This window comes from Phoenix dactylifera, chromosome 2 (assembly GCF_051530095.1).
Source record: "Phoenix dactylifera cultivar Ajwa chromosome 2, Ajwa_hap1_PhDact_Kaust_v1.1, whole genome shotgun sequence".
In the NCBI taxonomy this organism is placed as follows: domain Eukaryota; kingdom Viridiplantae; phylum Streptophyta; class Magnoliopsida; order Arecales; family Arecaceae; genus Phoenix; species Phoenix dactylifera.
This window is the reverse complement of record NC_143191.1, coordinates 41,039,506-41,055,619: the sequence shown is the minus strand read 5'-3', so window position 1 is coordinate 41,055,619 and position 16,114 is coordinate 41,039,506.

Sequence of the window (16,114 nt, the reverse complement as noted above, 5' to 3'; positions counted from 1 at the left end):
GAGAGAGTCACAGAGGGAGTCTCAGACGGACAGAGAGGAAGAAAAAGAAGGAGAGGAAAGGAAAGGAAGAAAGGAAGAGGAAGAAAAAGAAGAAAAAGAAAGGGAAAGGAATCCCGGTTGCACTTCCAGCTGAAGGAAAAAACGTAGATCTCCTTCTCCTTTACGCAAGGACCTCGATTTCCAAAAAGAAAAAGGCAAATATCCGTTCCTATCTAGTCTTTTGATGACATTAGGCTATACAAAGGGTGGATATAGTCTAGAGGGGTCGGATAAGGGTTGTAGAGGCGGTTAAAAGAGGAAGAATCGGATTTTGACAAATTTTTCCGGCACTACGGAAAAACTATGTCGAAGTCCCAAATTCGGTGAATTATTTAGGGGGTCAAACAACCTCCGATAGCAATTCATTTTATCTCTTTGGAATCTCCTATGAGTGTAGAATGTTAGGTAAAAATTTTATCAAATTTGGAGTCTGGAAAGTGGATCAAACCCGGGATGAAGTAACCGGCTGTCGGTCCGGGTTACTGTTCATCCGGGTGGAAAATAAGGGATTTCATGCTATAATAGAGTATTAAGCCTAGATCAAGCTAAAAGGGACCTTGTACTCATGCAAGGGAATCCCTAGTATACATAAATGATGAGTTAATTAATAAAAAAGAAAAAAAAAAGAAAAAAAAAGATTTAGGGAACGGAGGAGTTGAATCAATTAAAGTCTTCTATATTATAATTGGCACGTAGATTATAGCCCTTGATACAAAACTAAATATATTGTAAATGCATGTATCAGTTGGGCAAGAAGCTAGGGAACAAGAGAAAGAAGTTCCCCACTGCCAGCTGTAGATTTTTGGAGGCGTATCAGGGCTGTGCCAGATTGACAGGTGAGTGGGAGCTTGTACTTTGCACCATGAGCACATTCCTTATTTATTTTCATGAATGTTGCCAAGTGTGACTTGATTCTACCTGAGCTTATTGATTAATTGTTGTAGTAGATTCCTCTATAATCTTGATTCTCTATGCTTGATTATTCTGTACATGCATTTGAGGGAACATTGAGAGGAATTACGAGGGGTTGATGAGTAATCAAATTGATTCCGAATTATGAAATGATTTCTTTTGTAAATTGATTTCATTTCCTTTATTTCAAAGACTTGTGAGTGGTAGCTTTGATTATACTCCTTTATGAGTAATTAAATTGAATCTGAATTGTGAAATGACTTCTTTTGTAGATTGATTTCATTTCCTCTATTTCAAAGACTTGTAGAGCCCTTCTCATGGTATATTGAATTGCATTGTACTCCCGTGATTCCTCACTCCCAACCCTAATGTTAGTTATAATTGGGTCGTGGCCGAGTGAGTGGTAGTCTTGATTATGCTCCTTTTTAGTAGAGTATTGGGAGGGTGCATTATGGCATTTATGCATGGCTTGGCAGTATCTGCAAGACACCTATAGTCGATGGGGTTGAACATCGGCCTTTGTGCACATAGTAGCCTTCTGGGTGGGCGGATCCCAGTCCCTTTCTAGGGGGGACACGGCCCTAGACGTAGGATCGGCCGGTCCTACGACTTATATTCTGCTTGCCGCCGGGCATAGTAAGACCCCGCGAGGTGCAGTATGGCTTTCTGCGGATGTAGAATTCCCGCGAGGTGCCGTTTAGTATGTAGATGTGAGATGGATTTCTGTTCTGGATACTGGCCAGCATTTACATGATTAGTGTGGTGTCTTATCCTGCATATGCATTTGACAGTAGGGAGTGGTTGCTGGTTCGCCTGGGGCGTAAAACCCACCTTCCGACAGCTGTCTAGCATTTATATTATCGATATGGTGTCTTATCCTGCATATGCATGTGACAGTAGGGAGTTGTTGCTGGTTCGCCTGGGGCGTAAAACCCACCTCCCGACAGCTGTCTAGTGATGATTTCAGCATATTGACACCTGATTTGTATGTTCCAGCATTATGATCTGTTGAGCATATTCATGAGTAGCATATATGTTTACTTGATTATTCCATATATGCTTCAGATGAGTTGATATTGATTGTGGTGATATTGATGATTTACTCCATATTCTCTATGTTGAGTTCATGTTCATGTTGTTATTGATCTTGAGATTTCATCTCGAGCCATGATTATATTCTGTCTCATGTGCATAGTACTCTCTACTCCACTCACTGAGTATTCATATACTCACTCTTCAGTTTGGTGTTTTTGATTGCAGGGCAGGTATTGTATAGAGAGGAGCAGGATTAGAGATTGCCTGCTAGCTGTGCTGCTCCATAGTATAGTATAATGTAAATAGAGGTTTATCCCCTTTTGGTGTAATATAAACCTTCTGTTGTATTTAGTATATAGTTACAGTTATAGATCCTGTTGTGGATATGGGTTTGACCATGGATGGAATGGGAACCAGATTTTTATACAGATGAGTTATATGCCTGAGATAAAGTATTGATATATATTGTCCAGGTTCATTATGTGACAGATTATGTGATTGCTGCTCTGACAGGTAGTGTTGTTGTATGTATTGAAATAATCCTGACAGGTCACTATAGGAAAAGTGATCATTTTGTGCATGTATCATGCCAAATTTTTCAAGATTTATTGATGATTGATAGGTAGTAGGGTTCTACGCGGTGGCTGGTGGCCTTATGCCTACCCGCACCCTAGGACCGTCGCGGCGGCCCGCCGGGAACGGGGCGGGGGTCGTGACAGAGGTGGTATCAGAGCAAAGGTTAAGAAGAGTCCTGTCAGAGCTATAGGATGAGTTAGGATTAAGTATAGAATTATACTATGGAGCGTAGGATTTTTCTGTATGTTATTTTATGAGTCATTTACAATTCAGTAAAATATATTATGGCTCTGTGTAACGACTGCCCTCTCTTTTTGACTCCTTTAGAGACATATAAAGAATACCTCCAAGGAGAGGACCTGCTCGTCCTCGAAAGAGGATGGAGCCAGTTAGCATTGGATGCGGGTTCCGCACATGTCGAGCCCCAAAGAGAAAAATTTCCTCCTGCTGATAGACGGAGGGTTGATGATCAAGGAGAGGTAGGAAGTAGAGATGCATTGATGGAACGGTTACTGGCAGAGAATCAGGCTCTGAGGGAGCAGATTGCTCGGGGGAAACCTCCTGCCCCGTCAGTAGTATCCATCTCACCTTCTGTACCTGTGCCAAGAAGTTTGGCCAGGCGAGCTCTAGATGATGAGGGGATTACTGTACATGAATTTTTGAAGCTCAGAACCCTAGAGTTTAAGGGGGAAGAAGGTGAAGATCCTCAGAGATTCCTGGAGGAGACTGAAAAGATGATACGGAGACTGTCCTGTTCTGATGCAAGGGCAATAGAACTTGTAGGGCTCACAATGAAAGAAGATGCCTGGGGCTGGTACCAGAGGCACGTGGAGGACAGATTGTACAGTAGGAATCCTCCAACCTGGGAAGAGTTCAAGCAAGCAGTGATGGATGAGTTTTTGTCTCCGGCTGAGAGGCAGAATCGAGCTCTTCAGTTTGAGAGGCTGAAGCAGATGCCCAGCATGAGCGTATCTAAGTACGCTTGTGAGTTCACTAGATTGAAAAAGTATGCTCCTTACATCATCCCCACTGAAGCTGCCAGGATAGAAAGGTTCAGACGAGGTCTGATTTTTCCGCTGTATAATGCAGTACTGGCAGTAGAGGTCTCCACTTTGTCTAGGCTGATAGATAAAGCAAAATAGTGGGAGACCAGAAACAAAGAGGAAAGAGCTGAAAGAGAACAGAGGAAAATGAGTATGGGAAAAGGGCAAAGCAGTAGAAATAGATCTGAGGGAGTAGATCTCTCGGAGGGCCCGACGGTGCAGTCTGTACGCTCAGCTCCACCTACCCCACGTAAGAGGAAATGGAGGAAAAGAGGTCAATCACAAGATACTTTTCTACCATCAGTACCTCGTCCTCCAGTCACTATGGCCAGAACTGAATCTAGGTTCCAATCATGGCCAGCATGTGGCATATGTGGGAAGCAGCACCCTGGCAGATGCAGAATGGGTCAGAGAGTGTGCTACAGATGTGGACAGCCGGGTCATTTTGTCAGAGAATGCCCGCAGGGTGCCACCCAGCAGTTTGTGCCTTTGGCATCCTATCCTTCTGTGCAGATGGACAGGCCTAGTAGTAGGGAACCTGTAGGCAGAGGTAGAGGTCAAGCACAAACATCACAGCAGAGTGCTGGACCATCTCAGCCATCAGCTCCAGTAGGCAGAGGGCAAGGAAGGGTGTTCACGGTAAATCCACAGGAGGCACAGGCATCGAATGCAGCTATGACAGGTATGCTCCTCATTGATAAGATTGAAGCTAGAGTGTTATTTGATTCTGGAGCTACCCATTCATTTGTGTCCCCTTATTTTGCTAAAAAGTTAGCTAAGGATAAGATATTAACGCATATTCTCTTAGCTATTAGTACACCTGTAGGGGATAGTATAAAAGCGAAGTATGTGTATCCTACCTGTGTGGTAGAAATAGAAGGTAAAACACTTCCAATTTATTTGATTCCCAATACCACACCGAGCAGAATATAAAGAGTAGATATACTCATCCCTTTGAGTAATCAGGTAATTTACTCTTTTAAATTCGAGGACGAATTTTATATAAGGGGGGGAGGATGTAATAACCCCAAAATAATTTTTTTTATATAAAAAAGGGATAGAATAGTCCTTTAAAATTGATATAAGGGTAAAATTGGAAGGAATCAGAAGATAATGGCATAGTTGTAGATACGTTGAAGTGGTAAGGATAAAATTGGAAGGAACCAAAAGTTAATGGCATAACGGTAGATATGTTGAAGTATTAGGGGCAAAATAGGAATTTAATAATATTAAATAAAGGGTGAATAGTGTTTTGATGTGATTTAATTAGGGGTTTGCTGTGGCTTTTGGATGGAAACCGAGAGAGAGTCACAGAGGGAGTCTCAGACGGACAGAGAGGAAGAAAAAGAAGGAGAGGAAAGAAAAGGAAGAAAGGAAGAGGAAGAAGAATAAGAAAAAGAAAGGAAAAGGAATCCCGGTTGCACTTCCAGCTGAAGGAAAAAACGCAGATCTCCTTCTCCTCTACGCAAGGACCTCGATTTCCAAAAAGAAAAAGGTAAATATCCGTTCCTATCTAGTCTTTTGATGACATTAGGCTATACAAAGGGTGCATAGAGTCTAGAGGGGTCGGATAAGGGTTGTAGAGGCGGTTAAAAGAGGAAGAATTGGATTTTGACAAATTTTTCCGGCACTACGGAAAAACTGTGTCGAAGTCCCAACTTCGGCGAATTATTTAGAGGGCCAAACGACCTCCGATAGCAATGCATTTTACCTCTTTGGAATCTCCTATGAGTGTAGAATGTTAGGTAAAAATTTCATCAAATTTGGAGTCTAGAAAGTGGATCAAACCCGGGATAAAGTAACCGGCTGTCGGTCCGGATTACTGTTCATCCGGGTGGAAAATAAGGGATTTCATGCTATAATAGAGTATTAAGCCTAGATCAAGCTAAAAGGGACCTTGTACTCATGCAAAGAAATCCCTAGTATACATAAATGATAAGTTAATTAATAGAAAAAGAAAAAGAAAAAGAAAAGAAAAGATTTAGGGAACGGAGGAGTTGAATCAATTAAAGTCCCCTATATTATAATTGGCACGTAGATTATAGCCCTTGATACAAAACTAAATATATTGTAAATGCATGTATCAGTTGGGCAAGAAGCTAGGGAACAAGAGAAAGAAGTTCTCCACTGCCAGCTGTAGATTTTTGGAGGTATATCAGGGCTGTGCCAGATTGACAGGTGAGTGGGAGCTTGTACTTTGCACCATGAGCACATTCCTTATTTATTTTCATGAATGTTGCCAAGTGTGACTTGATTCCACCTGAGCTTATTGATTAATTGTTGTAGTAGATTCCTCTATAATCTTGATTCTCTATGCTTGATTATTCTGTACATGCATTTGAGGGAACATTGAGAGGAATTACGAGGGGTTGATGAGTAATCAAATTGATTCCGAATTATGAAATGATTTCTTTTGTAAATTGATTTCATTTCCTCTATTTTAAAGACTTGTGAGTGGTAGCTTTGATTATACTCCTTTATGAGTAATTAAATTGGATCTGAATTGTGAAATGACTTCTTTTGTAGATTGATTTCATTTCCTCTATTTCAAAGACTTGTAGAGCCCTTCTCATGGTATATTGAATTGCATTGTACTCCCGTGATTCCTCACTCCCAACCCTGATGTTAGTTATAATTGGGTCGTGGCCAAGTGAGTGGTAGTCTTGATTATGCTCCTTTTTAGTAGAGTATTGGGAGGGTGCATTATGGCATTTATGCATGGCTTGGCAGTATCTGCAGGACACCTATAGTCGATGGGGTTGAACATCGGCCTTTGTGCACATAGTAGCCTTCTGGGTGGGCGGAGCCCAGTCCCTTCCTAGGGGGGACACGGCCCTAGGCGTAGGATCGGCTGGTCCTACGACTTATATTCTGCTTGCCGCCGGGCATAGTAAGACCCCGCAAGGTGCAGTATGGCTTTCCGCGGATGTAGAATTCCCGCGAGGTGCCGTTTAGTATGTAGATGTGAGATGGATTTCTGTTCTGGATACTGGCCAGCATTTACATGATTAGTGTGGTATCTTAGCCTGCATATGCATGTGACAGTAGGAAGTTGTTGCTGGTCCGCCTGGGGCGTAAAACCCACCTTCCGACAGCTGTCTAGCATTTATATTATCGATATGGTGTCTTATCCTGCATATGCATGTGACAGTAGGGAGTTGTTGCTGGTTCGCCTGGGGCGTAAAACCCACCTCCCGACAGCTGTCTAGTGATGATTTCAGCATATTGACACCTGATTTGTATGTTCCAGCATTATGATCTGTTGAGCATATTCATGAGTAGCATATATGTTTACTTGATTATTCCATATATGCTTCAGATGAGTTGATATTGATTGTGGTGATATTGATGATTTACTCCATATTCTCTATGTTGAGTTCATGTTCATGTTGTTATTGATCTTGAGATTTCATCTCGAGCCATGATTATATTCTGTCTCATGTGCATAGTACTCTCTACTCCACTCACTGAGTATTCATATACTCACTCCCCAGTTTGGTGTTTTTGATTGCAAGGCAGGTATTGTATAGAGAGGAGCAGGGTTAGAGATTGCCTGCTAGCTGTGCTGCTCCATAGTATAGTATAATGTAGATAGAGGTTTATCCCCTTTTGGTGTAATATAAACCTTCTGTTGTATTTAGTGTATAGTTACAGTCATAGATCCTGTTGTGGATATGGGTTTGACCATGGATGGAATGGGAACCAGATTTTTATACTGATGAGTTATATGCCTGAGATAAAGTATTGATATATATTGTCCAGGTTTATTATGTGACAGATTATGTGATTGCTGCTCTGACAGGTAGTGTTGTTGTATGTATTGAAATAATCCTGACAGGTCACTATAGAAAAAGTGATCATTTTGTGCATGTATCATGCCAAATTTTTCAAGATTTATTGATGATTGATAGGTAGTAGGGTTCTACGCGGTGGCTGGTGGCCTTATGCCTACCCGCACCCTAGGACCGTCGCGTCGGCCCGCCGGGAACGGTGCGGGGGTCGTGACACAGTCAAACTACAATAACCTCACTGTGAGTAGCCGAAGCATCGCAGGTCAAAGGACCAGTCACACTACTGCAACATCAAGCAAGTCACTGACGAGTGGATAGACATCAAGTGACTTCTTGTCTTGGTCACGCTCAGTACCCTTGTTCTTAACAAGCACCTGCACTATTACTTCAGTGTCGCCACACTGTGGACTCGAGTCTCGTCCATCCACAAGGAAAGCAATGTGTGCACTAATCTCGTCGGATCGATCACCGTCCTCGTGATGATCCATCGATCAGGAGCATTTAGAAATTAATCACTAATGATACATGGCTCATCATCTTAGCAATTCATAGACACAATAACAATATGAATGAAAAAGATGCCTTTCATTTATTCGATAATAAATAGTCAAGTACAAAATTATGTCCCTAGAATTAACAATGTATCAGCCAGATTGGCTTCTAGGGCATACATCTAACAATCTCCCACTTGCACTAAAGCCAATTGGTCATATATCTTAGGCCCATCTTCTCAAGGTGGGCTTCAGTCTTTTGCTGACTCAGCTGCTTAGTGAATGGGTCTGCCACGTTGTCTGCGGAGTCTACTCTCTGCACCTCGACATACTTCTTCTCAACATAGTCGCGTATGAGGTGGAAGCGCCGCTCTATATGCTTGGACTTCTGATGAGACCTTGGCTCCTTAGCAAGAGCCATGGCGCCATTATTATCGCAGTAGAGTGTTATGGCATCTGATGTCATCACGTCCAACTCTGCAATAAATTTTTTGAACCAGAAGCCTTCTTTAGCAGCTTCAGAGGCGGCGATATATTCAGCTTCCATAGTAGAATCAGCAATGATCGGTTGTTTAGAACTTTTCCAATTCACCGTACCACTATTGCACAAGAACACATATCCAGATGTTGACTTTCTATCATCGACATCAGTCATGAAGTCTGAATCTGTGTACCCTTCTACCTTTAACTCTGATGATCCTCCAAAGACCAAAAATAAATCTTTAGTTCTTCTCAAGTACTTAAGAATATTTTTCACAGCTGTCTAGTGTTCTTCACCTGGATTCGACTGATATCTGCTTGTGACACTCACAGCAAGGGCTATATCAGGTCGTGTACATAGCATGGCATACATGAGGCTCCCTATTGCTGATGCATATGGGATCTTGCTCATGCATTGAATCTCTTCAGATGTGTTGGGGCACATCATCTTGGAGAAATGAATTCCATGCCTTAGGGGTAAGAGACCCCTTTTAGAGTTTTCCATGCTGAACCTTTTCAACACTTCCTCTATGTACATCTTCTGTGATAGGCCAAGCATCCTTTTAGATCTATCTCTATAGACCTTTATTTTCAAAATATAGGATGCTTCCTCAAGTTCTTTCATAGAGAACTCTTTTGACAACCAGACCTTGACCGAGGTTAGCATGGAAATATCATTTCCTATCAGGAGGATGTCGTCCACGTACAGTACAAGAAATACGACAGCACTCCCACTAACCTTTTTGTAAACACACGGTTCCTCTTCGTTTTTGATGAAATCAAACATTTTGATTGCGTCATCGAAACGAGTGTTCCAACTCTGAGATGCTTGCTTTAGTCCATAGATGGACCTTTGCAGCTTGCAGACCTTGTGATCTCCATCACTGGAAGTGAAACCCAAAGGCTGTTCCATATAGATATCTTCATCAAGATATCCATTCAGGAAAGCAGTTTTCACATCCATTTGCCAGATTTCATAATCATGAAATGCTACAATGGCAAGCAATGTTCGGATGGATTTCAGCATGGCTACAGGTGAAAAGGTTTCCTGAGAGTCAATGCCTTCGCGTTGACTATATCTTTTCGCCACTAGCCTTGCTTTATAGGTCTCTACCTTTCCGTCCGAACCTATCTTCCTTTTGTAGATCCATTTGCATCCAATAGGTACAATACCTTCTGGTGGATCTACTAGGGTCCAGACTTGGTTGGAATGCATGGAGTCTCACTCTGACTTCATAGCTTCCAACCATTTCTCGGAATCGATATCAGATATCGCCTCATCGTAGGTTTTGGGATCCTGTGTGTGATCCCTGATGAGAGCACAAAAGTGCGACCCACATGTCACCTAAATTAGTATTATTGCTAACCGATAATGATAAATTCACTGGATTAATATTATATTTGGGTTTGGCACATATCTTCGTAAATTAGAAATAAAATACACATTGAGTTCAAATTTGACTAAAGAAGGATCCCTTTCCAGATCCGACCCGATTGAAGATCGAGTCGGGTCCGAGTCAGGTTCAGGTCCGAATCGGGTCCATTTTATTTGTGCTTTTAGAAAAGAATTTTTGGGCAAATCTAATTTGGTCATATCATAACTATGAGGTCGGGTGACCCATGACTTGAAACTTGCAATTCACCTCCAGTCAGAACAGGTGACCCGTGATCCAAATCCCAGCAGCCCAAGAGTCCACTGGCGTCCATTTTCAGCATCCCATCTCCCGTCCGTATCCATCTTCCACGGCGCATCCAAGCCATGAATGCCTCTCCCGTGATCCAAGCCGCCCGCGTCCGCATCTTCAACGCCATCATCTCCGCGTTCCCACCGCGTGCCAGCCACCGTGCCAGCAGCGCCCAAATCCTAGCTCGCTCGTCTCCCTCCTTCCGTGTCCAAGATCCCGCGATGCATCAAGACGTGCGCCCATTCCGGATTCCCAGCGAGCCCGTGATCCTTCCTTCCGCATCAGGCCGCCATCTTCAAGCATCCCACGGCACCCTCCAAAGATCCCGCGTCCGTGAAGGAAGATCCCAGCGCCTCCTTCCTTCCGCATCATCCTTCCTCTTCCGCGTGCAATCCCGGGCGATTCACCTCCCAGCAAGGAAGATCCCAGCATCAGCAGCACCCGAAGAAGGAAGCCAAGTCCCCACCTTCCACTTCAGCTCCCAGCTCTTCCGTGATCCCGTCGATCCCGCTCCAATCCGGCACCCAAAGAAGGGAAGATCAGCGATCCAACGCGTCTCCTTCCTTCCGTTTTTTCTTCCTCTTCCGCGTGCAATCCCGTGATCGGCTCCTCCCAGCAGCCCCTCATGCCATTTCTTCCACCCGTCTGCGTTCATCAAGGAAGACGGCATCCTCCCAGCAGTCCGTGATCAACGTACGCCGAGATCCCAAGCGCCCATTCCATGCGGCTGATCTCTAGTGGGGACCTATAAAAAGGAGGGGAAGAGGAGAAGGAAAGGAGCTCGGTTGGAGGTGGAGGCCAAGAGAGGAGTCGGCTGGGTGTTGAGAAGAAGAAACAGAGCAAGTGCTCTGTTCTTGGGAAGAAGAAGAACATAAAAAAATTATTTTATGTTGGAAGTCCACCGTGGGAGTGGGAGAGAAAGAGAAGTGATTTTTTTCTTTGTTTTCTTTTCTTTATTTTATTTGCAAAATAGGGGAGTATTAGGCCTTTAATCTCCACTTTTATTTGTAATCAGTTTTCTTTTTATGAAATCCATCAATTTTCTTTTATGCAATCTATGTTCTAAGTTTCAGTTTAATTCCTGCAATTTATTTTATTTGTACTGAAAATCTTATTTAAATATTTTTCTTTGCTGCTTGACTGCTACTCTGCATTACATTCTCAATTACAAAGTTTTCTTTCTTTTCTTTGTTAATTTTTCGAATAGAAAATATATTCTCTAATAGACTAGAGAATCATTCCACATTCCCGAAGTAATGTTTTTCTTTTATTATTCAAAAATCGATTTCAAAATCGAGTGAACGTTCTAATTTTTATGCAACTCCAATCGCCTCCCTGCGGATCGATCTCTTACAACCGCTATTTTTCGAGTAGGAAAGGTAAGAGTAAAATTAAATTTAAACTTTGTTTGTCGGTTTGAACAACGATCTGTTTAGCATATTTTTAGTTAGACAGGAAAGGACGAACAAAATTTTGGCGCCGTTGCCGGGGAGGCAAATCGAGAAGCAAGAATGATCATGAAGATCAAATTGGATTTTGGATGCCCGGAGTGAACGGGTATTTGGAGATTAACTGACGCATAAGGATTAGTTTTAGTTTACATTCAAGTTATTCCTATATAAAAAAACAACATAAAATTAAAAAAAAAATAAGAAAAATAAAAAAATTGCTTGCTCATTTAATCAATACAACCTAATGACATTGCATAAACTTTAAAAAATATATTGATTATTTGCTGCATTTAGTATTAAGCATTTGCATAAAGTAATTAAGGGCAAAACCCACTAAAAAGATAAGGTCGGAAAGTCATTACCTGTCCTTAGCCCAAAAATCACCACCTTGCATACTTATCCTAAGCCAAATTAAATTAAAATCAACTTAGACGTTGGCCTTAGGATTTTTGAGCTCAATTAGGCTCTTGGAAAGAAGCGGCTGAAAGCCACTCCAGTGAGAATTTAGTAATTGGTGATGTCTAGGAAAGTTTTACAACAGTGAGAACTGTTACGGGTATTGTGGTATCGGTGTATCCCTTCTGGCACCACCACACACCCCGGAACTTTCCTGGTCACTGATTACTAGATTGCTTAACTGGTAAGCTCAAGCTTAATCTGAAAGGGAGATTAGGAGCTGTCTAATCTAGGAGAGAATTTCAGAAACTTTTTAACCTGATACATCTCTGTGCAACTAGATTTAAGAAGCTACTAAACCTCACTTAGTTCTAAGACTAATAGGGTCAAATTGTTGTGTGGTGTTGGTTGTGGTCATCTGTGTCTAGCCCTTCTCTTCTTTTAGGATTTCGTTCATTATAGGAGTCAAATCTAATGAAGTGTTGATAATGTATGCATGGTAGAAGGTCATTAAGGGATAAGTTAACCCCATTTGATCCTGAGATTGACAGAACTTTTCATCACAACCTGCGAACTGTAAACCAACCGTCGATCTCTACAATGGGTGAACATATTAGAACCCTAAATGAATTGTTTGCACCCACATCCACTAGCCCCCCTACTTGCATAGTATTACCAATTAATAATGCAGCCCAATTCGAGATTCGGGCTGCAACAATAAACATGTTACCCAAGTTTCATGGGTTCGAGAGTGAACAACCCTACATTCATCTAAACAAATTTTTGACAATCTGTCAAACGTTTAGAAATCAAAATTTAGATGAAGAGGGTATTAAATTAAGGTTATTTCCCATGACTTTAGAGGATCGTGCTGCTGCATGGCTGTATTCCCTAGCTTCAAATTCCATCACATCATGGGAACAACTATCTAGGAAGTTCATGGCTAAGTTCTATCCCATGGTAAAAATTGAAAAAATTAAGGATGCAATCAGAACTTTTAGAGGAAAATCTGAGGAGGAATTTTTTCAACTATGGGAAAGATTCCATGATCTTTTGGTCAAGTGCCCCCACCATGGGCTTGACAAGGCTGACCTAGTACATTTCTTTTACAAAGGACTACCTCCGGCACATAGAAACATGATTGAGTCCATGCACAAGGGTAGGTTCATGGACCAAACCCCAGATCAAGCCTATTGTTGCCCAGAAAGACAACCCAAGAGGGGGGGTGAATTGGGTTTTAAAATAATTTTGCAATTAAAACGTTTGTGGATGACTAATTAATACTTTTGCAAGATGATTAATTAGTTGCTATGTGCTGTGAGTGAAATGAGAGTGAGAGAGAGAGACACAAGCAATCACAAACACAATGTTTATAGTGGTTCGGAGCTATCCCTTGCTCCTACGTCCACTCCCCAAGTCTCACTTGGGAATTCACTATAATCCCTTGGATTACAGCCGGTTGTTTTACAAGCTCACAACCCAACTTGTTGTTTTACGAGCTCACAACGAACTCGGTCGGTTTTTCCAGGCTCACCGACTAGAACCACCCCGATTGTTTTTCCGGGATCACAATCGAACCCTTACACGTTGGTTTTACCCTCGGCTCACCAACCAACCTCTACACTCTTGATTCAATCCCCTGATTGAATCAAGCAAAGACAAGATGGAAAGAACAAAGACAAATAGAAAAACAGAGCTTCTAAAAAGCAGATATACAGCAATATAAACTAGAGAGAAGTTAAGAGCCCTCAAACACATTTGAGTTGGAGTAGAGTAGGGCTTCTTGAACTGTGAGTCTCCTCTTGAATGTCTGGTCGACTTGAAGGCAGGAGGAGACTTCTTTAAATGCTGGGAAGAGGTAGCTGGATGGAGTTAATGGCGCTCTTCCTTCTTTTCTGTTGAAAACCAGTTGGCCGAGATAGGATGCTTGATTTCTTTGAGTGGAATGGTGCTTCTCTACCTTGCTACAGTCCTCTGTGGCTATTTAAGCCATCCCCCACGGAAACTAGCCGTTAGACACTTTTTTCTGCCCATTCTGCACACTCTGCACATCCTGACAATATGTCCGTTGGGGTCGGAGTCGACTCGCGCGATCTGGAGTCGACTCGGCTATAGCGGGAGTCGACTCATGCTTTTCTGGAGTCGGCTCGGCAACTGTTTCGGATTTGAATTAAAGTGACCTCCGCGACTGGGAGTCGACTCGACTTAATCCGGAGTCGACTCGCCAACTTCTGGAGCTGACTTGCCATTTTCGGAGTCGGCTCATCCCATGAAGTCCATGGAGCTAATTTTTCAACTTGGCCCACTCGAGTCGACTCGACAATCCTGGGAGTCGACTCGGCGCTCAGAGCCCGAACTCCCGATCTTCTGTCTTTTGGCTCGTCCAGTCTTGGAGTCGACTCGAACTGTTCCGGAGTCGACTCGGCTCTCAGTTTCCGAAACACAGCCTTCTTCCTTTTTGATGTAGCGCTGCCTTGGAGTCGACTCGAGCTGTCTGGGAGTCGACTCGGCTCTCAGAGACAATAATTCGGTCTTCTGTCTTTTTGGGGTCGCGCTGTCTCGGAGTCGACTCGCGCATTGCGGGAGTCGACTCGGATCTCAGAGTCCGAAAACTGCTCTCTGACTTTTGCCTTGTGTACCACTGAGAGTCGACTCTACGTTTTCTTTGGAGTCGACCTGCCAACCATCGGAGTCGACTCGCGTTCCACAGGAGTCGACTCGAATCTCAGGGTCGAAAATCGCTCTCTGACTTTTCTGTCTGTAACTCCTTGGAGTCGACTCATACTACTCCGGAGTCGACTCGGTAATCATCGGAGTCGACTCGCGCACTTCAGGAGTCGACTCGCTGACAGGTTTTGAGTTGAGTCTTTCTATTCGTCTGTCAGTTCTCAGTCGGAGTCGACTCGTAATAATCCGGAGTCGACTCGAGCCCGTGCCAGTGATTCTGATACGCTTGGAGTCGACTCGTAATATCCCGGAGTCGACTCGAGTCTCAGACTTTGGTTCAAACTGACTTCTTAACTTATCCAAAATATCTTGAACCAAGTCTAGAAACACTTAGACAAGATTTTCACTGAAACACTCAATTGAATTCATTAGTAAACAAAAGATATACTCAAATGCTTTGAGCTCATCAAAATCAAATAGGGTTTTAATCAATCACTCCACAATCTCTCCCTTTTTGATGATGACAAAACATTGAGTATATGTAAAGTGAATTGCTCAATAAACAAGGAAATGAAATCTATAAATGAATTCAAGTGTCTGGTTTTTTTTTAATTTATCCAAACTTGAAAGGTGTGAAACAATAAATTTTGGAGTTAAAGCTCCCCCTTTCATTTGGAATTATATAAGCCTTCATGTCATGCACTCAATTGTTTGGCTTATATATATTTAATGATTTGACTTTCTTAAAAATTCAGATTCTCCCCCTCGACATATGCATTCTACTTTGTTTTGATTCTCTGAATTTCCTTTTAATGCATTGAAGTTTTTGAACTGAAATTTTTGGTTTTTAGAGAGAAAATCTGTCAATTTGTTCTCGAGTAGGATTCAACTAATCTCCGAATATCCCTTGAATAGATTCTGGAGATTACTCCATTAGGAGCCCCAACAGAGAGATAATGAGCCTCGAGGTATCAAATCCACTAAGAACAAATTATTGTGTGTTTTAACAGTTTTTTTTTATTGATTTTCATTTATTCCTTTTACATATCTATTACATATTTCTCTCCCTTTTTGTCATCGTATCAAAAAGAAAGTGAATAGAACACACAAGCAAGCAGAGATCAATTGGCACAGTATTGAAATGAATATGTCTACTCATTGTATTGATGTATATATAAATACATTTGTGAATACAATAAGTAAAGCAAAAGATACATGTCAAAATAAAACAAAAGCAGCTAGGGTCTCCTCGAGGATGTGGCTCCTCCTCTCAATCTGTTCTGTTCCATGAGGAGAGTGACCCCGTCTGTGACATTCCCAAGCTGGGAGATAATGGCCGAAGTGGCCCTGCTGTGTGTGGTGGAGAGCTCGGTCAGGGTCTCCTGCAGTGTGTCCAACTTGGCGATCAGTACATTCGCCAAGCGCTCTGCCCCCTGGGTAGTGGTGCCCATATCCTGTCGGACGTTATCGCGCATCTTCCGAGTAGTGCTCGTGACTTCGTTCATGCTGTGGAACTGGGCTTGGATCAGGAACCTTACATTGTCGATC